The 24,519-nt window shown below is 44.8% G+C and overlaps 1 protein-coding gene across 2 annotated transcripts in view; it reads left to right on the top strand.

Moving 5' to 3' along the window:
• TBXA2R (thromboxane A2 receptor) overlaps window positions 1-24,519 on the top strand; it is a 195,236-nt gene that overhangs the window by 34,756 nt on the left and 135,961 nt on the right. Inside the window, exon 1 of one of the 2 annotated variants that reach the window (XM_075850321.1) lies at window positions 21,385-21,620. The exons of the other annotated variant lie outside the window; for it this stretch is intronic. The gene's annotated coding sequence lies outside the window, so the exon portion shown is untranslated. Of the gene's footprint in view, window positions 1-21,384; window positions 21,621-24,519 lie in introns of those variants that run through there. 2 annotated transcript variants of the gene reach the window in all.

Below are 24,519 nucleotides of genomic sequence, written 5' to 3'. Positions count from 1 at the left end.
AGCTCAGGATTTACGAGCGTCAAAGACGCCTCGCATAATGCGAGGAGGAGCTTTTACATCTGAAACGACGCAGCTGTTTTCTCCTGAAAACAGTCTGTCTTTTCAGACGTAAAAGACAGTTCTCGTGTGCACATACCCAGACTCTTACGTGACTCATTATAGGTCATGTATTGAAACGTTATACTAAGTGCAGCAGCGCCCTTGGAGACTCGCTTTTTTCCTGCACCTCAGCATACCTAAAACGACATGATGAAAAAAAGACATTCAATTATTATTTTCATTCTTCATTCCTATTTCTTGCATGTCTTACAGCGACAAAATAAATTAACCATATAGGAAGTACATAAATATCTTTCATGTTACAGTGCTGACTTATCTTTTCCTGGGTTCTGCTACTACATACTACAGAAAACAACGAGACCTAAATAGAGTATAATGACTCAGACTACAGCTCTATGGTGACACTTGGTTGCGCAAAAGTCATGGCAAAATCCCAAGTTACCAATGTGCAACATCAATGTTTCCCTATGGGGGAAAAAGTTATGTGACAATTGCTTGGATGGTTGCAAGTTGATCATTACTTTTCCCTCCATAGATAAACATTGAGGTCGTGTGGTGGACACTGTATCCCATAATTCTATCTCTCTATATTCTTCATAGTTGTAACGTCTACTGGTGATGTGGAACCACTGGGCTACTCCGTCGCAACGGAGAAGCTGCTGGCCAGACAGGTGTAATACAGTCACTGGTAGATGGTACCTTGGTGGCAACTGGACACAGTCAGATAGTAGGTAGCAGCAGGGGTGAACCTAGCCTCTCTGCTGCCTGAGGCGAACTATAAAAAGATGCCCCCCCCCCCCCCAATTCTATCCGAGTTTTTCTCAATACTAGCTTTACACAACAAACACGCAATATATACATTTTTTAAATAGGAAAACATTTGTTGTTTTTTGTTAAAGTGCTGTTTGAAGTATAGAAAAGATTTAAAGAATTCTTCTTACTGTAATACTTTAGTATCATAGATCAACAACGCAGCATTATCACTGAAAATTGTTTAACACATCTTCTTGCCAGGTGAAACTTCAAGGCCTGTTTTGAAGCGGCACGTCCTGGGCTGGTTTCTTTGCTCTACCTGCTGTATTGTAGTGGTCTGCCTGTGCTGGCTCGATGCCAGTGGATTAATATGATTTTAGGCCCTGGGCTGTGCACAAGTTATCTGCCCACACCCTACACTTAAGTTTCACCTACATGTCAAATTGCATCACATGCCACTCTGCTGACTGTCTCTTAGCCTGATCATCTGCTGCCTCACTCACACTTCCCCACAGCCCCCACCACAGTAATGTACATAGATTGTAAGACCAACATTACAAATAATACCGCCATACTGCTACTGAATAATACCTCCATACTCTTACTGAATAATACCCCCATACTGTTACTGAATAATACCTCTATACTGTTACTGAATAATACCTCCATACTGTTACTGAATAATACCTCCATACTGATACTGAATAACACCTTTATACTGTTACTGAATAATACCTTTATACTGTTACTGAATAATATCTCCATACTGTTACTGAATAATACCTCCATACTGTTACTGAATAATACCTCCATACTGATACTGAATAATACCTCCATACTGATACTGAATAATACCTTTATACTGTTACTGAATAATACCTCCATACTGTTACTGAATAATACCTCCATACTGATACTGAATAATACCCCCATACTGTTACTGAATAATACCCCCATACTGTTACTGAATAATACCTCCATACTGATACTGAACAATACCTCCATACTGTTACTGAGTAATACCTTTATACTGTTACTGAATAATACCTCCATACTGTTACTGAATAATACCTCCATACTGTTACGGAATAATACCCCCATACTGTTACTGAATAATACCTCCGTAGTGTTACTGAATAATACCTCCATACTGTTACTGAATAATACCTCCAAACTGTTACTGAATTTTTATACTGTTACTGAATAATACCCCCATACTGTTACTGAATACGACCTCCATACTGTTACTGAATAATACCTCCATACTGTTACTGAATAATACCTTTATACTGTTACTGAATAATACCTCCATACTGTTACTGAATAATACCGCCATACTGTTACTGAATAATACCTTTATACTGTTACTGAATAATACCTCCATACTGTTACTGAATAATACCTCCATACTGTTACTGAATAATACCTCCAAACTGTTACTGAATAATACCCCCATACTGTTACTGAATACTACCTCCATACTGTTACTGAATAATACCTTTATACTGTTACTGAATAATACCTCCATACAGTTACTGAATAATACCTCCATACTGTTACTGAATAATATCTCCATACTGATACTGAATAATACCTCCATACTGTTACTGAATAATACCTTTATGCTGTTACTAAATAATACCCCCATACTGTTACTGAATAATACCTCCAAACTGTTACTGAATAATACCTTTATACTGTTACTGAATAGTACCCCCATACTGTTACTGAATAATACCTCCATACTGTTAGTGACTAATACCTTTATACTGTTACTGAATAATACCTCCATACGGTTACTGAATAATACCTCCATACTGTTACTGAATAATACCTTTATACTACTACTGAATAATACCTCCATACTGTTACTGAATAATAACTCCATACTGTTACTGAAAAAAACTACCAAACCATGATCACATATTACTACAACATAGTGTCAGAATAACCCCACCATACTGTTAGTGAATAAAACACACTATATATAGACCAATATTACCACCATACAGTGACCTTATAGAGGTAGATGCCAGTTATACACAAGATATCTGCAGACCATATAAGTGATTACAGTATAGTTATATAGAGTGACTCACAGGTGACGTCTTCTCAGATTGAAGTCGCTCAATTTCACCTTTTCTTCTTTATCCAGCCAATGACAACTTCTCCCGGACACGATTTCCTAAGTCCTGCAGAATATGACACAGATATCTTTGACTCCTTGCTTTTCTAGCGCACTCCCTAACTATTCCCTACCTCTACACGAACTCCCTATACATACTATACTAGGTGCCCCACACAGTAATAGTACACACACCCTTTTTTTCCCCCAAAGGCCTCACACAATAAGTGCTACTTTTGTTCCCCTACACAGTGTTAGTGTCCCCTTTATAACTTACTCCGTGATAGAGCCACTTTAGGGCCCTCACCCAGTAATAGAATTCCCACTCAGTACTAATACCCCTTTATGTCCCCACAGAAAAATGTCTCCACTCAGTAGTAATGCAGCCTTTTATGCCCCCATTCAGTACTAATACCACTTTTTCTGCCACACTCAAATGCCTGCTTTATGCCCCCACAATAAGGATGCCCCCTTTTGTATGCCACTTTTTTATGCCCCCTTTTTATTACATAATAGACTTATGAATTTTAACTGAGTTCCGTGGCCCGGCGTGGATGGCATGATGCAGTGATGTCATCGTGCCGGGCAGTTGACGTCATCAGCATGCTCCCGATCTCTTGTAGGCCTCAGGTTTAAACCAGGCTGTGGCCTACAAGAGCAAACGGCGGAGCAGGGAGCCAATGGCCAGGGGCAGGCTGGCAAATTTTAGTCTGCGGGGCAAGCACACAGCACTGGCCCAAGAGTAGCGGCCCATTCTGGGGGCACTGGGTAATTGGCGAGTTTGCCCCCCTAACACCGCTGCGGAAGAACTCTGCTACCAGTCAATGGAAAAATCATCCGCCAGGAGGAAAAATGTTTCTTGATGGCAGAGTACTAGAAAGCCTGACCTGGGAATTAGACTTTCTTGTACTGCACCATGGGGAAACATTTTTCCCTCTGGCGGATGACTTTTCAGTTGACAGGAAGCAGTTACATGAAGGGGAATTATTTTTCCTTGACCTCTAGTTTCTATTGTGGCAAATTTACGTTTTTTACATTTTTATACTGCTTTTTTTTGGTAGGTTCCACTGGAGTGTTTGGACTACGTCGTAGATTTATTGGACTACTTCGATGATCTACTTTTAAAAAAAAAAAAAAATGGTGAAAGAGGGTTGTATGGGGGAGTTTAGATTTCAATAAAAAAGTTTTTCTTATGTCTGTTTTTTTTAATACTTTATTATGGCCTTAGTAATGGCTGCTGTCTGATTGAGAGCGTCCATTACTAAGAAGGGACTTAGTGTTAGCCAGTAAAAAGGCTATCTCTAACCCCTATTATTACCCCGGTTCTCACTGCCGCGAGGGGAGTACGATCCAGTACCCGACCATCTGAAGCGACGGTAAGGCAGCAGGGTGGCCACAGGCTGGTTTTACCAGGCTGGGAAGGGATAAAAAATGTGGCCCTTCCCACGCTGGTGATGCTAGTCTGCAGCTGCTTTATTGTATCTGGCTGGTTATGAAAAATAGCGGGAAGGTATTTTTAAAAAAAATAAATAAATAAGACAAAAAAAATTACGTGAGATCCCCTCCATTTTTCATAACCAGCCAGATACAATAAAGCAGCAGCCGCCTAGCATTACCAGGGTGGGAAGGGCCATGGTTTTTGGCCATTCCCAGCCTGATATTACCAGCCTGCGGCCACCCCAGTGCCCGCCCATCTCTTCAGACGGTCGGGTGCTGGATCGTACCCAGCTCTTCCCGGTACTCCTGGTGGCGGTGTGTACCAGGGTAGTAATAGGGGTTAGTGATAGCCTTATTACTGGCTAACACTAAGCCCCTTCTTAGTAAAGGACGCTCTCAATCAGACAGCTGCCATTACTAAGGTGGTAATGAAGTATTAAAAAACAGACATAAAGAAATTAATTTTATTGAAATGACAACTCTTCCACACAATCCACTTCCACCATTTTATAAAAAAATAAAAATAAATATTAAATCAGCGAAGTTACATACATAGTTACATAGTTTGTACGGTTGAAAAAAGACACATGTCCATCAAGTAGTCCAATGAATGTACGACGTAGTCCAAATGGTCCAGCGGAACCTGCAAAACAAAAATTAGCAGTATGAAAAATAAAAATAAAGATGGCTGCCCCAACAGACGTACAAACATATGAATAAATAGCTACCTTCGGAAACATATTAAAATAAATAGAAAAATTAGGCCCATAAAATAAAACATATCAAATAAAAAATAAATAAATTATAACACCTTTCTTTTAAAGACAACCTTTCACCTCCCCATACAGGTGCAGCTGAGTTCAGCATGTAATGGGGAGGGCTGCACAAACTCTGGGGCACTTTACATTTTTTTTCCTAGCCTCCTTCGTTATTTAGAAATCAGTGCTGTAATATTTGGCGCCCGATATTTAAATAACCCCATGAACTGTCAATGGGGAGGTAATTGGCAAGGGGGCGTGTAACATCGCTTTGACACAGTCCTATCCGCTACGGTCAGCGTTACAGCAAGAGCTGGAGAGAGAGCGCGTGCGCGCAGCTCCGCCACCACTAAGGAACACAAGAGGAGAAGAAGAGTGAATTCTTCTTCTTCTGTTTCACGGCATCGGAGCTGTGCGCGCACGCACGCTCTCACTCTTTAGCTCTCGGCAGACAAGGACGACAATACTGATCTCTCACCTGAGATCACAGTCTTGTACTTGCCTGCCGAGAACTGAAGAGTGAGAGCGTGTGCACGCGCACATGATCTCCTCTCTCCAGCTCTTGCTGTTGACATTGTCCGTAGCGGATTGGATAGTGTCACAGCGATGTTACATGCCCCCTTGCCAATTACCGCCCCATTGGCAGTTCATGGGGTTATGTAAATATCGGGTGCCAAATATTACAGCACCGATATCTAAGTAAGAAAAGAGGGTAGGAAAAAAAATATAAAGTGCCCCAGAGTTTGTGCAGCCCTCCCCATTACATGCTGCACTCAAATGCAAATCTGTGGGCAGGTGAAAGATTCTCTTTAAAGTGTAACAACTTTTTTAAAAACTATTGACATGTCAGAAGTTTTGATCAGTGGGGTCCGAACACTGAGACCCCCCACTAGTCGCTAAAACGAAGCAGCAGAAGTGCTCGGGTGAGTGGTGTGCCGCATCAATTCTGTTTGGTTTTCCTTGGAGCAGTGTATGGGCTCAATAGAAAGTCTAGGAGTCCGTACACCGCTCACTCTGCTGATTATCGATCATAAATGAAGCGGCACAGCGCTCACCCGAGCACTTCTGCTGCTTTGTTTTAGCGATCGGTGGGGGCCTCAGTGCTCGGTCCCCCACCGATGAAAACTTCGGACATGTCACTATGATATATAAAGATATCTATTAATGCGATTGGTGCAAGTTTTAATTACTTTTTATTGAAAATTAGTTGCACTTTTTGAGATACAGCTGCTTTGTATCCTGTATATAGAGCAGCTGTATATAGCGCTCAGACCTGAATCCTTTAGGTCGCCTATTACCGATCACATCTAAGTTATGAACTTAGATGTGATCGGTAACAGCTCGATCCTGCTGGACTCGCTGACGCTGAATCAGTCAGTCCCGCTGACCTGACGGATACAGGATACAGCGCTATATACATTATATAATATATTTATTTCAATTAGCGGGGGCAGGTTTATGGGGAAAGATTAGGGCCTGTTCACATCAGCGTTGGCTTTCCGTTCCGGGGTTCCGTCGGAGGTTTCCGTCGGGTGAACACCGCAACGGAAAGTCAAACTGAAACCACAGCTTCCGTTTCAGTCACCATTGAAATCAATGGTGACGGAAACATTGCTAATGGTTTCCGTTCGTCACCATTCCGGCAGGTTTCCGTTTTTGTGACGGAATCAATAGCGCAGTCGAGTGTGCTACTGGTGACGGAAACGGAAGCTGTGGTTTCAGTTTGACTTTCCGTTGCGGGGTTACCTCCGACGGAAAGCCAACGCTGATGTGAACAGGCCCTAAGACTTCTTTCACACTAGCATTAATATACGTTTACCTCTCTTCCATCAGAGGAAGAGAGGATCGATATGTTAAATGGAAAGCAACGGCTCCATTAGAATTACCATTGCTTTCAATAGTAATTCTTTTGTATCAGTTGCTTTCCGTTTGTCTCCGTTCGCTAAGTTTCCGTTTTTTTTAAAGGAAACAAAAGTGCAGTCTGCAGAACTTTTATTTCCGTTCAAAAGAACGGAAACCTAGCGAACGGAGACGAACGGAAAGCAACTGATACAAAAGAATTACCATTGAAAGCAATGGTAATTCTAATGGAGCCGTTGCTTCCCGTTTAACGTATCGATCCTCTCATCCTCTGACGGAAGAGAGGTAAACGTATATTAATGCCAGTGTGAACAAAGCCCAATACCAGTAAGATATTAATAATATAAAAAAAAAAAACACAGCTGGGCTTTGAACCAGCAACCTTCCATATGTAAGGCAGACAAGCTGACCACTACACTATAGAAGACATCATAGTCAATGCCTGTGAAACTGTAGTAGTTGAGGGTTTATTCAATAACGACAGGCACTATCAGTCTATCCTGTCTGTCTGCTACGTGTGGGTGGTGACTGGTCAGAGACTCAGTCAGACTGGCGGCCGCTGTTGCCGCATGCAGTGTGCACTGGGAGTGACTGTGAGACTCACCAGTCACAGCCCCGCTTGTAGCTTTCCCACGCTAATTAAGCACAGGAAAGCTACAAAGCCAGGAGTATACTGCAAGGGGGGGGGTCTGGGCGCTTTACTGACAGCAGTGGGCTCTATAGGGGGGAATTATCCCCCCACCATAGAGCCCTGACTAGTTACTTTACTGAAAGGTTAGGGGTGTCTGAGCATCTGACTGACTGCTCTAAAGGAGGGGCAGAATCCCCCCCTATAGAGATCTCTGCAGTAAGTCAGACAGTCAGACCCTCCCCCACCCACACTAATCCTTCCATTATAGTGATGTGAGGGCTCTATGGGGTGGATTATTTCAGCCCCATAGAGCCCTTTGCTGTCGGTAAAATGCCCAGACTCCCCCTTGCAGTATACTCACGAGTCCCGGTCCCAGCAAGGCAGTAACTTACCTCGTGCTTCTCGTCGCTCGACCGCTCCTCCTGCAGACTTGCTCCTCTCTGGCGGCATGTGCTGTGTCAGAGAGGAGGAGGAGTGTTTCAGACGTTCGGCACGTCTGCTATGTGCGTCTGCATGGCCCCTCCCCCCCGGTCCAGTCCGTCCCGGGATGAAAATGCCGCCCCCCCCCCCCCCCGTTTGGGTAGGTGGTGCCGCCTGAGGCTGTCGGCTCACCTGGCCTCATGGGTAGCAGGCTGGTGCCAGATTACTGTAAGCAGGCTGGTGCCGGATTACTGTAAGCAGGCTGGTGCCGGATTATTGAGATCGGGCTGGTGCCGGATTACTGGAAGCAGACTGCAGAGTACAGAATACCGGACTGGCCTCAGACACAGGATGCAGAGTACAGAATACTGGAATGATCACAGACACAGGATGCAGGATACAGGACTGGACACGGACACTGGACTCCGGATACAAGATTAGTCACGAACACAGGACTCGGGATATAGGAACCTTCGCAGGCTAACACTGGGTTAGTACAACATTGCTCAGGCACTTGGAAGATGGTGGATGGTGAAGGTGCCTTAAGTAGTCCTGGGATGCAGCAGGGGTGGTTAGATATTTTTTGAGTTTCCCGCGCACTGGCCCTTTAAGAGGCGGCTGACACGCACGCACGCATACTAGGAATACGGCGGCCGTGAGCCAGATGCCGCGGAACAAGGTACGAGACCCGGTGGCGGGGACTGCTGTCAGATGCAGGGCCCCCCCTTACGCCCCCTATTCTTAGGTCCATAGCACAGAAAGAATTTCTTAATGAGAGCTGGGGCAACAATGTTCTCTTCAGGCTCTCAAGATCTCTCCTCAGTACCAAAGCCCTTCTAGTCCAATAAGCCTCTTGCGGTCCAGAACCTCATTGACTTCAAAGACATCATCCGAACCCATGCGGGCAATAGTAGATTTAAAGGACTAGTTGAGGATCGCAGGTTTTAGGAGAGATACATGAAAGTAATTTGGAATTTTGAGGGTAGGAGGCAAACGTAACTTTCAGGACACTTAGTTAATCTGTTGCAAGACTTCAAAGGAACCGAGACACCTAGGAGCAAATTTGTAAGAGGGAATTTTCAGGCCTATATTCTTAGAAGATAACCAGACCTTAACTCCGGGAAGGAACTGAGGAGGCGGCCTACTTTTTTTACCAGCATACTTCTTCATGCGATCCACCGCCTGCAGGATCGCAGACTTGGTTTGCTGCCAGATTTGGAGAAAACTCCCATCAGAAACATTAGCTGCAGTAACTTGAGATGTGGCAGGTAAGAGGGACACGAGGATGTTGGCTGTAAATGATCAAGAATGGAGAAGTAGCAGTAAATTCACTCGTGTGATTATTATAAGAGAATTCGGCCCATGGAAGGAGATGTACCCAGTTGTTGTGTTGAGCAGATACGAAATGGCGGAGATAATTTTCAAGTACTTGGTTAATTCTTTCAACCTAGCCATTGGATTTCGGGTGGTATGTGGGGGATATGCAGAAGAAAAGTTAAATTTCACATCCAGAAAGTTGCACAGAGCTCTCCAGAATTTGGATGTGAATTGCACGCCCTGATCAGACACGATATGGAGGATAAATCCGTGCAGACAAAAGACATGTTGAATAAATAGATTTGCCAGACGAGGAGCTTAGGGATGACCAGACAGAGGAACAAAATCTGCCATTTTGAAAAAACGGTCCACAATAATCCAAATAGTGGAGCATCCGAGAGAGGACAATCTGTAATGAAATCCATGGCAATGTGCTGCCAAGGGCTGTTTGGGACTGGCAAGAGCTGGAGCAGATCCGCAGGCCTGGAATGAGTAATTTTATTTTGAGCACACTTGTTACAAGAGGAAACATAGTCCGTAACATCTTTGGGCAACGTGGGCCACCAATAGTGGTGAGAGATAAAGTCCAGAGTCTTACGAATGCCCGAATGGCCTGCCAACTTGGAGTAATGACCCCACACGAGAATTTTCTTCCTGTCAATTGGGTGAACAAAAATTTTCCCAGGGAAAATGTCTTTGGTCTGTAGAGGGTTAACAGGAATAATACAGGAAGGGTCAATAATATGTTGAGGATCCTCTTCTGGTCACCTGTCTCAAGCGAACGAACGAGCATACTGTGAAGGAGGACCAGGAAGAGACTGAGGTACAGGATGAACCTTGGGCAGACAATTATGTAAACACCAAGGTCCCCACTGGAGAATTTCTCCGGCATTCCAGTAAAGAATCGGTGCATGTTTACGAAGCCAGATAAGTCCCAGCAGGATTGGATTAATAGTTTCAGGGAAGAACATAAAAGACTATCAGTTCAGTGTGTAGAGCTCCCACTTGAAATTTCAATGGTTCGGTGGTATAGATAATTGGATCCAGCAGCAGATGTCCATTCACCAGCCACTGCTAGGGGTTTCTTTTGTTGAGTTAAAGGTAAATGGAGACGATCCACTAAGGCTTCATGTATAAAATTTCCGACTGCTTCACAAATCCAGATAAGAGGGAACAGGATGAAATGCTTCATCTGTGAAGATAAGGACTGTAGTAGAAAGTCTAGGAGAGAATTTTGCAGAGGACGCAGATACACCAAGATAGTCTCTACTATCAACCCTAGGTGCTGGAGTTATAGGACACTGACGCACGTAATGACCCTTTCTTCCACAGTACATGCAGAGCTAAGCAGAACGTCTGACCCGATCAACCTGCACAGGCTCTTCTGAGGTTGTAGCAGAAGGAGGTAACAGGGGTCTCTAAAAATTAGGTGCCAGTCTTTAGTACCTTCTCTTTCGAAGGACTTACTGGGAGAGCATTCAGAACCTCATGTCAATGCATTTAGCCAGAAGAATCAGGGCATCCAGGGTAGAAGGTAGATCAGGACCCGCCAGTTCATCCTTGAATCTACTGGCTAATCCCTGCCAGAAGGTTGCCACCATAGCCTCGTTCTTCCAAGCGAGAACTACTGCCAAAGTACGGAATTGTATGGTGTACTCTCCTACCGTTGAACCTCCTTGGCAAAGTGACAGAAGCAAAGCAGCTGCTGAAGAAGTACGGCCAGGTTCCACGAACAGAGTGTGAAAAGATTTAAAGACTCCAGTCCCTCACGTTCCCAGGTAGAATTCGCCCATGCCAGGGCCTTGCCAGACAACAGGGAAACAATGAAGGCTACTTTGTTCTGATCTGACGGAAACAGATGAGCATGTAATTTGAAATGTATTTTGCATTGCTTGAGAACGTCTCGACAGGTTTTTGCTTCTCCATCGTAATGGGGTGGAAGTGGCAAAGACATTCTGGATCCGGACCTGACTGGAACTACAGCTGGCTGAGAAGTAGATGGAGTAGCAGCTTGTGGGGTTGCGAGGGGTTTAACAGGAGCAATGTCCAGGCGATTGGCTGAGATGTTACCTGTCTGCATTAGCTGATCTTGGTGTAGTCGGAGATCTCTCATATCGTCTTGCATGACTTGAACAGTATTCTTGAATTTGCCAGAGGGGTCAATGGCCTGAGCAAACCCGTAATGTCCACTGGGGTTGTAGAACCACTAGGCTACTCCGCCACAACAGAGTAGCTGCTGGCCAGACAGATGTAATGCAGTCACTGGTAGATGGTACCTTGGTGGTAGCTGGACACGTTCAGATTGTAGGTAGCGGATACAGGCTGGTGCTGGATTACTGGAAGCAGGCTGGTGGCGGATTACTGGAAGCAGGCTGCAGAGTACAGGATACCGGACTGGTCACAGATGCAGGATGCAGGACCCAGGACTGGTCATGGACATAGGACTGGTCACAGACACAGGACTTAGAATACAGAATTGGTCACGGACATAGGATTCAGGATACAGGAACTTTCGCAGGCTAACACTGGGTTAGTACAACATTGCTCAGGCACTTGGGAGATGGTGATGGTGCCTAAAGTAGTCCTGGGAAGCAGCAGGAGTGGTTGGGTAATTTTGAATTTTGCGTGCTCTGGTCCTTTAAGAGGGGGCCGGAGTGCGCGGGGGCGCGCACGAGCACTAGGAATACGGCAAGGTACGAGACCCAGCGGCGGAGGTACAATAGCCTCTATAAATTTAGCACAATATTGCTTTTTATCCTGCTTTTCTTTGAAAAAAATTTCCATAGCACCCTTTGATATTTATTTTCTGAACCCATTCCTTTGTTTACTTGAATACCTGTTTTTTCTTGCTACCAATGTGGAAAGTTAATTTCCCCTCCAGCTGACTGCAGAGGCAGACAAAATAGCTTCATTGTTGGATTAATGTTTCCCTCTGTATTGACTAGAGCCCTGTACCAGTGGAGAAGTGGCCCCCAAAAACTATGCAGTCAATAGCTTTCTTTGGAAGAGGTATGTTCTTTCCATCTTCTGACCTATGATAATACGGCTGGATTCAAACACAACGTTTTGGTGCGGTTATCGTTTCTATACAGCATATTATTAAAGTAAAAAATGCTACACTCGGATGTCATTTTAGGGTGTACCTAACTTTTCATGGGACTTTTTAGAATAATATGTGTGTGTAAATAAGTAAAAACACTATTATGTTAATTATATGACTTGCATATGGCATTTTTTAACAGTTTTCCCCTCTATGGACTCGCTAGTTCTCAGTTGTCTCTGAGCTAGTAGGCAGAGCCTAACGGCTATCATGTCTTCTATACACTGAACACATAGAGGAGGAGAATCCATTTCTCCTATCTCTGCAGCAGCATGGAGGAGATTATACAACAGTAATGGGCAGTGTAGCTAAGAATCCAGCACTGGGGTGACATAGAAATCTTACCAGCAGCTGCAATAGCGTCTTTTTGTGTTTCTTACTGTGCTCATGCTCTCCCTCTGCTCACCCCTCCCCTCTCCATAGACTTGTCTGCAGCTTATCTGTTTCTGACTCTCTTCTCCCTCCTGCTTCCCCCTCCCTTCTCCATAGATATATATGGACAAGCAGTAAAGTCACACACCCGCACCTTCTGCAGCTTGTGAATTCTGCTCTGTAACCAGGCACGAACTTTGCTTGACAAAAAGGCGTGAACAGCAGACTACAGAAAGGGAGACACCTAGTGTCAGTAAATTCACACAGATTTTGAATGGGTAGTACAACTAAATTTTAACAGTGTAGTAGGGCTCGTATTTAGTGGAGTTCACTGGCTAGTGTTACCCACTATTACTATTTCCTTTTATTAGGGTCACTAGGGTTTTGTCTAGCTCCCCTGCATTTTGCTTTGTACTACGCTCTTCTTTTTGCCCTATTACTAAGTGTGTGTGTGTGTGTGTGTGTGTGTGTGTGCGGTGATTCACGACACAAGTGTATAGTACATAAAAGCAAGATATATTAACTAACAGTAATCACACTCAGCTATTAAACACAGAATACACAAAATATATATAACAGCAAGATATTACAATTCTATCCTAATACCCGACGTACCTAAACACACATAAAATACAGTACACTCGCGCTTGCTTCTGTGTCCCACCCCGACCATACTCTAACTGTCCCTGTTACTACGGGGTAAATGGATGGAAAGGGTTAACATGTTTAACTTTAGTGGTTGTAAGGTTGGGGTTAATATAACTAGGGGGAGGTTTGTCCAAGCGAAGTTAAGTGTTTAAATACCCAGGGAGATGAGGAAGGTAAAGGGTTAAGTACCAGGGGACCAGGGGAATATGCAGGGTTACATACCAGGGGAATGTGCAGAACCAGGGGAATGTGCAGGAACGTAAAGGGTTAAATACCAGGGGGGAAATAGCGGTTACCAGCTAGGGGAGGTAAGGGTTACACCAACTCATTGTATAGGGGGAAAGGGTTAATATAAGAACCAGGGGGAAAATGGGGTTCACCAGAGGGGAAATTATTAATGCTCGTTGTCTAGGCGGAAAGGGTTAATGCAATACTTAATGCTGCTCGTTCGTCTAGGGGATCATTGGTGGCGGTGAGCGTCCGTGCAGGGGTCCGTTAGTGGTGGGAGCAGGTCAGAAAGGGAGTCTCGTTTGGTGGTGGGAGCAGGAGAGAAGAGAACTAGCGCATGCTATTTAAGCCCAGCGGGTGCGCTCCTTCCTGAGCCAGGCGCAGGCACAATAGTGCAGCTCGTGCCCGGCTCACATGGGTCGGCGCGGTGACATGACTTCACCGGCAGACTCATGAGCACTCCGGGGGGTAATATAATTAGTGGGAACGTCCTGCAATGCAGGAATGCATCACAGGACATGTCCCTAGTTTATGGCCCCAGAGTAGGAGAGAGGAGGATCAAAGCAAATCCTCATATATATATTTTATTATATATATATATATATATATATATATATATATATATATCCCTCTATCTATCTATCTATATATATATATATATATCCCTATATATATATATCCCTATATATATATATCCCTATATATATATATATATATATATCACTTTATCTATAATAAAAGGAGCACTTCCCCTTACAATCCTCCTGTCGGGGACTCGACAATGCAATTTGGGGAGGGTTTGTTTGATTGTATTTAGCCCCTCAACCTCACTTGTTACTGGTAATAGTCTTAGATGGAATGAAGTATACTTTTGGATTTAGGTACTCCGGGCATCACCTGTTCTCTCAAGGACACCTTCCTGCCAGTCTCAAAACTCAAAAGTCCATCGAACAAACCTCAAAGTCCATAGAACGAAACTCAAAGTTTATAGAAACGCAAAGTCAATCGAACAAAACTTCTGTCTTGGATCTTCTTCTTTCTTAGATCTTCTTCTTTCTTGGATCTTGATCTTTCATTACAATCTTTTCTTCTTAAGCGGCGCAGCAGGTCTTTTCAGCGGCCGATCGCATTTTATTGTGCCAAACCGTGTAAGGCTATTTAGATTCCCTCACACAGTCAGCCTTGGAATGGCTTAGTCCTGCCTTTCGACAATCTTTCTTTCTCAAACACAGTCCGTTAATCGACCCTTGCGGCACCACCTTTAAGTGTGTGCGTGCTCAACTTAGCTTTCCAACCTGTCAAACTTCCCAGAAACTTCAGTTGTCACCTTGATTGAAGATGAAACACAATTTTTGTGGGCCGATACTGAGGTCTCTATCATGGCAGGTTAGCATCCCTGAGTAGGAGGCGATGTCTCAGTACCTTCTAATTGTGGGGAGGAGCAACGCCTTCCATTTCCCCTCTACCTAACATTGAATCCATCATCCTATGAACCATACCAGTTCTAAGGTTACATAGTTACATAGTTACATAGTACAGCTGAAAAAAGACACATGTCCATCAAGTTCAACCAAGGAATGGGAAAAGGGAAGGGAAAAATTTCTACACATAGGAGCTAATATTTTTTTGTTCTAGGAAATTATGTAACTCTTTTTTAAAGCCATCTACTGTCCCTGCTGTGACCAGCTCCTGCGGTAGACTATTAGATTCACAGTTCTCACAGTAAAGAAAGCTTGTCGCCTCTGCAGGTTGAACCTTTTTTTCTCCAGACGGAGGGAGTGCCCCCTTGTTTTTTGAGGGGTTTTACATGGAACAGGATTTCACCATATTTTTTGTATGTGCCATTCATATATTTATATAAATTAATCATGTCCCCCATTCATCGTCTTTTTTTTAGGCTAAATAGGTTTAATTCTTTTAATCTTTCCTCATAACTTAGATTCTCCATGCCCCTTATTAGCTTCGTTGCTCTTCTTTGTATTTTTTTCCAACTCCAGGGCATCCTTTCTATGAACTGGAGCCCAGAACTGAACTGCATATTCTAGATGAGGCCTCACTAATGCTTTGTAAAGTGGCCAGTGGCATGAGGGTGCCCATGTCGCCCGCCGGCACGGGCCCCCACCATGGCCGGAGGCTCCGCTAGCAGCCGCTATGGCTGCTACAGAGCGACGCCACTGAACACTACGGCAAAGCAGGGAGGTATCTCCCTGCTCTGCCATTAAACAAAAGACATGTATCCCCTATCCTGTGTATAGGGGATACATGTGTGATCGCTGGCAATGATAGGGAGAACGGGGGACTGAAAGTCCCCTGAAGTTCTCCATCACAAACCTCGGACTTCCGGGGTCTGTGTCGGCAGCTCCGTAGAAATGAATGGAGCGCCGGTCGCGCTTGTGCGCATGCGTGACCAGCGCTCCTTTAATTTTTATTGAGCTGCGCAGACACCGGAAGTCAGAGGTTAGTCATGGAGAACTTTGGGGGACTTTCGGTCCCCCGTTCTCCCTATCGCTGCCAGCGATCACACATGTATCCCCTATCCTGTGGATAGGGGTTACATGTCTTTTAGTAGGACACACTGTAGGTCGGATTTTTTTGGGAGGGGGGACGCTGTATGGCGTTCCCTACAGGGGGGGGCTGTATGGAGTTCCCTACAGGGGGGGCTGTATAGCGTTCCCTACAGGGGGGGACTGTATGGAATTCTTTACAGGGGGGGCTGTATGGCGTTCCCTACAGGGGGGGCTGTGTGGCGTTCCCTACAGGGGGGGCTGTATGGCATTCCTTACAGGGGGGGCTGTATGGCGTTCCCTACAGGGGGGAGCTGTATGGCGTTACCTACAGGGGGGGATGTATGGCGTTCCCTGCAGGTGGGGGCTGTATGGCATTCCCTACAGGGGGAGCTGTATGGCGTTTTCCTTACAGGGGGGAGCTGTATGGCGTTACCTACAGGGGGGGCTGTATGGCGTTCCCTACAGGGGGCTGTATGGTGTTATCTACAGGTGGGCTGTATGGCGTTATCTACAGAGGGGGCTGTATGGCGTTATCTACAGGGGGCTGTATGGCGTTATCTACAGAGGGGGCTGTATGGCGCTATACAGCCCTCCCTGTAGAGAACGCCATACAGCCCCCCCTGTAGGGAACGCCATACAGCCCCCCCTGCAGGGAACACCATACAGCCCCCTCTGTAGAGAACGCATACAGCCCCCTCTGTAGAGAACGCCATACAGCCCCCTCTGTAGAGAACGCCATACAGCCCCCTCTGTAGAGAACGCCATACAGCCCCCTCTGTAGAGAACGCCATACAGCCCCCCCTGTAGAGAACGCCATACAGCCCCCTCTGTAGAGAACGCCATACAGCCCCCCTGTAGAGAACGTCATACAGCCCCCTCTGTAGAGAACGTCATACAGCCCCCCCTGTAGAGAACGCCATACAGCCCCCCTGTAGAGAACGCCATACAGCCCCCCCCTGCAGGGAACCCCATACAGCCCCCCCTGTAGAGAACGCCATACAGCCCCCCTGAAGATAACGCCATACAGCCCCCCCCTGTGGATAACGCCATACAGCCTCCCTGTAGAGAATGCCATACAGCCCCCCTGTAGAGAACGCCACACAGCCCCCCTGTAGAGAACGCCACACAGCCCCCCCCTGTAGATAACGCCATACAGCCCCCTCTGTAGATAACGCCATACAGCCCCCTTTGTAGATATCTACAGGGGGGGCTGTAAAAAAGGCACTATCTACAAGGGGGGGTTGTGTGACACCCAGGGGAGGGGGGGCCCCAGTCAAAAGTTTGCTATGGGGCCCAGTCTTTCCTAGTTACGCCCCTGAAAGTGGCATTATTACATCCCTGTCCTGCGAGTCCATGCCTCTTTTAACAACAATGGAAATGAGACCCAGATAGTTGGCGGGCAAATTAACGATCAATAGAAATGAATGCCTGCCGGCAAAAGGCCCTTTTAAACACCTACAAGCAAAGTAAAATAACAAAATTTTATTGGGCTCCAGCGGGAATCCATTCCTGACTGTGAGATTCTCTCTCTTCAAAGTGGACCACTGCGCACGCGCCATTATACCACTGATTGTGGGATTCTATCTCCTCCAAGTGGACCACTGCGCATGCACCACTATACTACGGCCTATTGGTCCTCATATGCTGAGCTTGCTATTCGTCCCTTCACTTGTCCATTACTGTTGTGGAGGCTCGATCCTCCAATTCAATTTCTATTGGCCACTCACATTAATGAAGTGACAGCTGAAACTAATCTACCGTGCATATAGCCTTGAAAATTCAGCGGCGCGCCGTTATTAGCCCCAATACCCCTGAAGACGCTGCATCTGCAGTGAAACATGTCGGGGGGGCTTCCTTGAATTTTTCAAAATTGTTACTGCTGATCTCTGATACTGACTCTGACTCTGGTCTCAATGCAGCGTGCTGCAGCCGCTGACACTTTGTATCTCGTTACTGGCACACATTGCACTATGCTGGTTAATATCAGCAGTGAACATGAATTTTTAATTTCTATGTAGTGTGTCCTTTGCTTAAATAGCCCAATAAAATTTGTTATTTTACTTTGCTTGTAGTTGTTAAAAAGGGCCTTTTGCCGGCAGGCATTCATTTCTATTGATCATGCCTCTTTTAATACAATATCCTGCTGGCCTTTGAAGCAGCCGATTGACACTGCATACTGTTATTTAGTTTATGATTTACAAGTACACCCAGATCCTTCTCAACAAGTGACTCCCCCAGTGTAGCTCCCCCTAGGACATATGATGCATGCAGGTTGTTGGTACCCAGATGCATAACTTTACATTTATCTACATTAAACTTCATTTGCCAACTGGATGCCCAAACACTTAGTTTGTTTAAATCCACTTGCAATTCACGAACATCTTCCATAGACTTAACTATATTACATAGCTTGGTGTCATCTGCAAAAATAGAAATAGTGCTATTAATCCCATCCTCTAGATCATTAATAAATAAGTTGAATAATAGTGGTCCCAGCACTGAACACTGGTGTACACCAATTATAACCGGGGACCATTCAGAGTAGGAAGCATTGAGCACAACTCTCTGGATACGGTCCTTGAGCCAATTCTCAATCCAATTATTCTCAATCCAATTACAAACTATATTTTCTAAACCTATAGTCCTTAATTTACACAGTAGATGTCTATGAGGGACAGTATCAAATGCCTTTGCAAAGTCCAAAAACACTAAATCCACAGCGGCCAATCTGTCTAGGCTTCTGCTCACCACTTCATAAAAACAGATCAGGTTAATTTGACAACTTCTGTCCTTAGTAAAACCGTGCTGGCTGTTACTTATAATGCTATTTTTTGTCACATAATCCTGTATATAGTCCCTCAATAGCCCCTCATTTTCCTAGACCTAGAGCCCTTTTTGAAAATAGGCACCACATTTGCCCTGCGCCAGTCCCTTGGCACTATACCAGTCACTAGAGAATCTCTGAATATTATGAAAAGGGGGACAGAAATAACTGAACTTAGCTCTTTAAGAATTCTAGGGTGTATCCCATCTGGTCCCGGGGCCTTGTGCACATTTATTTTATTTAATTTAGCTTGGACCATATCTACATTCATCCAATTCATACATATCAACATATGAAAGGATTAAACATCTTTATTGATAAAATAACTAAATGACAGACAGAGAATCTAAAATAAATCCTTGTACGGATCACACATGTATACATTGATAGCAGTATATATATATAATACACTGATGGTATGCACAGTTACTGTAGCTCAATGTAGCTCCAACATAGGGTGCATCAAATAGGAGTAATTTGAAATGTAAGCAGTGCAAAGATGGACAATATGCCTAACTCAAAAAGGCCTGTAATAACTCAAAAGTGATTGGTGCCTTGGAAAAACGGCATAAAGCCAAGTTAAGTCCGATAGATGCACTTACCCATATATGGGAGATTGAGTGTGACCCAGAGGTATAGAAGAGCGCCCCGACGCGCGTTTCGCCTGTGGCACCAATCACTTTTGAGTTATTACAGGCCTTTTTTATTGGCCTTCCTTTTCTTGGACCCCTTTCTGCTGCCCCTAACTACATTAACCCAGCTACTTGCCTGATCCTGCTGACCCATGTCTTCACCCTCCAATTCTACCCCACTAACTGCATGTTCCGTCAGCAACATGCTCCACTCAAGATTGTCTATCGCCCTCAGTGTTGCATTCTGCTCCTACAGATCTCTAATGCGAGCTTCCAGGTGACCAACATTCTCACATCTGCCACAGAGGTATTCACCCTGGAACTCAGGCTCCAGTCATGCATACTTATGGCAAACTGTGCACTGAAGAAAACCTCCAATCCTGCTATCCATTATGCCAGTTACAAAAAAACAGTGAACAGTTGTTAAAGTAAAATAAAAGAAGAGTACTTACAGGGACTTTAACTCCTCTATTTAACTCCGGTTTTGTAACTTGATATACAAGCCGCTTGTTTAGCAGTAATAGAAATTCCTCTTGAGGCCTTTTTTTGCTTCCAACTTTGCCCTGGTGTACACCACCAGATAGATTGAACAAATAGAGAAGGGAGGGGAAGGAGTGGGGAGAAGAAGGGCAAGAAGCATAGAGATCAACTGATCTCTTGGATTGATTAATAAAAATTAAATATTGAAATGACCGGCTTAGAGAGGTATATTATGCCTAACAGGGATGGGGTAAGCGGTCCCTCATTCAAGTGCACCCCATAAATTGAAAAAACCCATACAACCTATATGTGATAGGCTAGTGGATGGGAATGAAGGGAAAATAATACATCAAGTGTCGATTAGCAAAAGTGGAGTGCACAATAGGGCAAACTATGCGGTAATGTCTATATGCCCAAGGCACGCCACTAAATTATATGCCAATTGATACCTGTGGATTATTCTGTTTATGACCAGACAGCAGACAAGTGTGATTGTCAGTGCCAAACCTTGACAGGTGCCTTATTATGTTTTATTATCGGCAGCCTAGTCAGTGGTGGCAATCTGGAAAAATAATAAATTAATCCCACAGTAAGATGAATCAGTACCTGAGTTACAATAAATGCCAGTGAAACTTAGTATCTATTGTTAGGCTATGTCCCCACGGGGTCTTTTGCCGAGTTTTTTGACGCGGAAACCGCGTCGCAAAACTCGGCAGAAACGGGCCGAGAACGCCTCCCATTGATTTCAATGGGAGGCGCCGGCGTCTTTTTCCCGCGAGCAGTAAAACTGCCTCGCGGGAAAAAGAAGCGACATGCCCTATCTTCGGGCGCTTCCGCCTCCGACCTCCCATTGACTTCAATGGGAGGCAGGAGAAAGCGTGTTTTATGCCCGCGGCGCTCAATGGCCGCGGGCGAAAAACGGCGCGATAATTGCTGTTCACACGGAGTATTTTGGGGGAGGAATATCTGCCTCAAAATTCCGTTTGGAACTTTGAGGCAGATATTCCTCCCCCAAAATACTCCGTGTGAACATAGCCTAAGTGTCTGGCAGCTGAGCGGATATTCAGCTTGGATTTGTAAAGGCAGCATAGGAGACTGTAGTAGCAGCTCAGAGAACGTTGACCTTCTCTGTACTACACAGGGAGAGCACGTTGCCAGGCAACCAGCCAAACGCCAGAGACTGTAACAGCACGTCTGTTATTGGAGTCACTGCTCACACGCTGTTCAGGCACTGTGAGCAGCTCAGCTGATATTCAGCTGTGTGTGGAGATTTCTCCTATCTCTGTGTATGCAGCTCTGCAACAGTAAGGCAGCTGGGAGAATGCAGCCTTACTCCAGATGTTCGTGGAGAGCCCATCGCCGAGCAACAGGCCAGACGCCGACGACTGGAACAGCAATCAGCTGCTAGAGTCACTGCTCACACGCTGTTTGAGCGCTGTGAGCAGCTGAGCGGATATTCAGCTACAAGGTAAGATCGCTCGTCGCTCCTATCTATTGTAAATTGTTCCCTTCAAATTGGTATTTCCCTGGTCTAAGATGTCAGTCAGCTCCATCTAGGGGCATGGGCGCTCAGTTTCTCGCGTCCTTTATGTTGGGAGTTGTGATTGACAGCTGTCATGGCCAATCACAACTCAGTAAAATAAAGATAAGGTTTAATTGATAAAAAAAAACTCCCATAGGTTGGAGCTAATAGTTTAAAAAATAATAAAAAGGAAAAGATTATTATCATGGCATACAAAATACCTATCCATGTTTAGCACCCAAAGGTTCAAAAGTGTATTTATTATACAAAGTCTATCACCACAAATTGTTGTTGTTTCCATCTATATTTTAAATTTATTTTTTATTTATTATTTATTTTTTGTTTTTTATTTTATTGGATTTACCTAACATTGTTTTTCATCACATTTTTATTATATTTTTTCCATATTTTTATTTTTTATATTATTTTTGTATTGTTATTGAGAATTGTATTATGACAATATCTCAAGTGTCACAACATTTATTCAATTTTATTGTTTTTTGTTTTTTACAAATTGTTTCTTTTATTGGATGCTTGCTACCTACCCCAAGCAAATATTTGTTCATATTTATTTTTATTTTTCTCTTTCTTATAATTTTTCTTTGTTATTTTTTGTATTTTTTATTTTTATTTTTATTATTATTATTTGTATTTAAATTTCCACTTGATATACAAGCCACTTGTTTAGCAGCCGACCAGAGCAGGCTCTCCAGAGTCCTGAGGGCTAATTTATGCCACCTGGGACCAGTTAACCCCTCCCCCTAATCAGCTGCTCAGCAGGAAGTAAGCTGCAAAGAAAAAATAGTGTCAGTTTTGCAGTTGAGGTGGCAATTACCTACAAGGGTGTGTGTGTAACTTACCTGTCCCTAAGTGTATGTTCACACAGAGTTTTTTGCAGATTATCTGCTTCAAAATTCCCTCAGGCCGCATTTTTTTGCTGCGTTTCTCTGCTGCGGCCATTGAGCGTCGCGGCCAAAAAACGCAGCAAAAACTCCTTTCTCTGCCTACCATTGATGTCAATGAGAGGTCAGAGACGGAAATGCGGGAAGAAAGAGCACAGGGTCGTCGTCAGAACCCGGCGAACCTGGGCAAGTTGCGGGGCCCACTACCCTTGGGGGTCCCACTCGGCCACCGGGTGCTGACAATGCATTATGGCTCCTCCAGGAGTGGAATCTCCGGCCAGAGTCTTGCCGGGGATTCTGCTTCTAGAGGAGCCCCTGTCTTGGTGGCGGCGTAACTAACGGCTGCCACAAGGGCCGCGGCTTGAGGGGGCCCCGTGCTAACCATCATCATGGGCCCCGCCCCCATGCCCAGTGGCCCCGCTAGCAGCCGCTATGACTGCTACAGCGGTAGAGTGACGCCACATTCAATAGTATCTGCGTCTATTTAACGCTATGGCAGTGCAGGGAGGTATCACCCTACTCTGCCTTTTACTACATTACAGACTCCAAGGCAGAGTGCTAGTACCTAATAGCGCACTGCCTGGGACTCCGGCTCTGGGGAAGCCCCAGACATCACTGTCCAAGACTTGGTAACCCAAGTTATCTATCATCTGTACCTAATATGGGTTACAAGCTATCCCCAGAAGAACTTGGATCCACCAAAATCATGCTTACCACTAGTATCACAAACTGGAGACATACACTTTTCATGTGGTAACTACCCCTCACAACTCCTGGTTCTGCAATGTTCCTCCATCCTGAGATCTGCTAAGGGATAAGGTATTTAACATGCCTTCCCTTATCACTCGATAATGTCTATATAATGTGTTCTGTCATCCACCTTCAACCTACCATCCCCCCTCACCTAACTCTATACAATATTTAGTTTGGGAGGCTTGGGTGGCTTTGGCTTGGTCAATGCGGATCCAAAAAACTGTTTGTCGTTGTTGTAACCTTTTCTTGGATGCTTTTGGCCTTTGTACTTTCAGCATGGTCTCACCCATTACCTCCAGGACCTGGTAGGGTCCTTCCTAGTTTGCATCCTAGGGCCCGGCCCTGCGGAACACCTTTAACATTACCATTTCTCCCACAGAGAACAAGGGAGTCTCCCCCTGTATATACGGTCTATGCATCCGCATTGCTGCATGAGGCAGCAATTCCTTCAGGTTCTGTTGAACCTGTTGAAGATACACATCCCTGGCAGTACCATCCTTCATAGGTTCAGATATCTGAGGTTCGTTTGGAAAACAGAGCGGCATCTTGCGACCTGTCATGATTTCAAATACCTGTCGTAGATGCCCCTGTGGCTCTGATACCCATAAAGACAGCTGGAAGGAAGGTTACCCAAGAGGTACCTTTTTCAAGCACTGTTTTAGAAAGCCATGTCTTGATGGTACGGTTCATTCGCTCCACTATACCTGTAGACTGGGGATGGTAAGGCACATGAAAGCTTTGCTTTATGTCCAACAGTCCACAAAGTGCTTTCATTACCTTGCCAATGAAGTGAATTCCCCAGTCCGATTCTATCACTCTGGGCACTCCCCATCGTGATAGAACCTGCTCCCAAAGGACTCAAGCAGAAATAGCAGCCGAATCATTTGCCATTGGGATGACTTCCACCTATTTGGAGTAGACATCCCCAACCACCAGAGCATAGAGACTATTATGGCTACCTGCCGGTAATGGTCCTATGTAGTTGATTTGTATTGCAAACCATGGTCCCTCTGCTGGAGGTACCCGCTGCAATAACGGCTTTAGAGCTGGAGCTCTTGGGTTTACTTGGGCACACACCAGGCATTGTTGCGTCATCACTTCCTCTAATGTTTTAGACATTCCGTGCCAGTATAATTTGTCCTTTAAGAGGGACAAGTGTTTATCCCGACCAAGGTGTCTTAACAGCAGGT

Source organism: Rhinoderma darwinii, chromosome 1 (assembly GCF_050947455.1).
Source record: "Rhinoderma darwinii isolate aRhiDar2 chromosome 1, aRhiDar2.hap1, whole genome shotgun sequence".
In the NCBI taxonomy this organism is placed as follows: Eukaryota; Metazoa; Chordata; class Amphibia; order Anura; family Rhinodermatidae; genus Rhinoderma; species Rhinoderma darwinii.
Note: the sequence above shows the minus strand (reverse complement) of the source record. Positions and strands in the feature narration are given on the sequence as shown.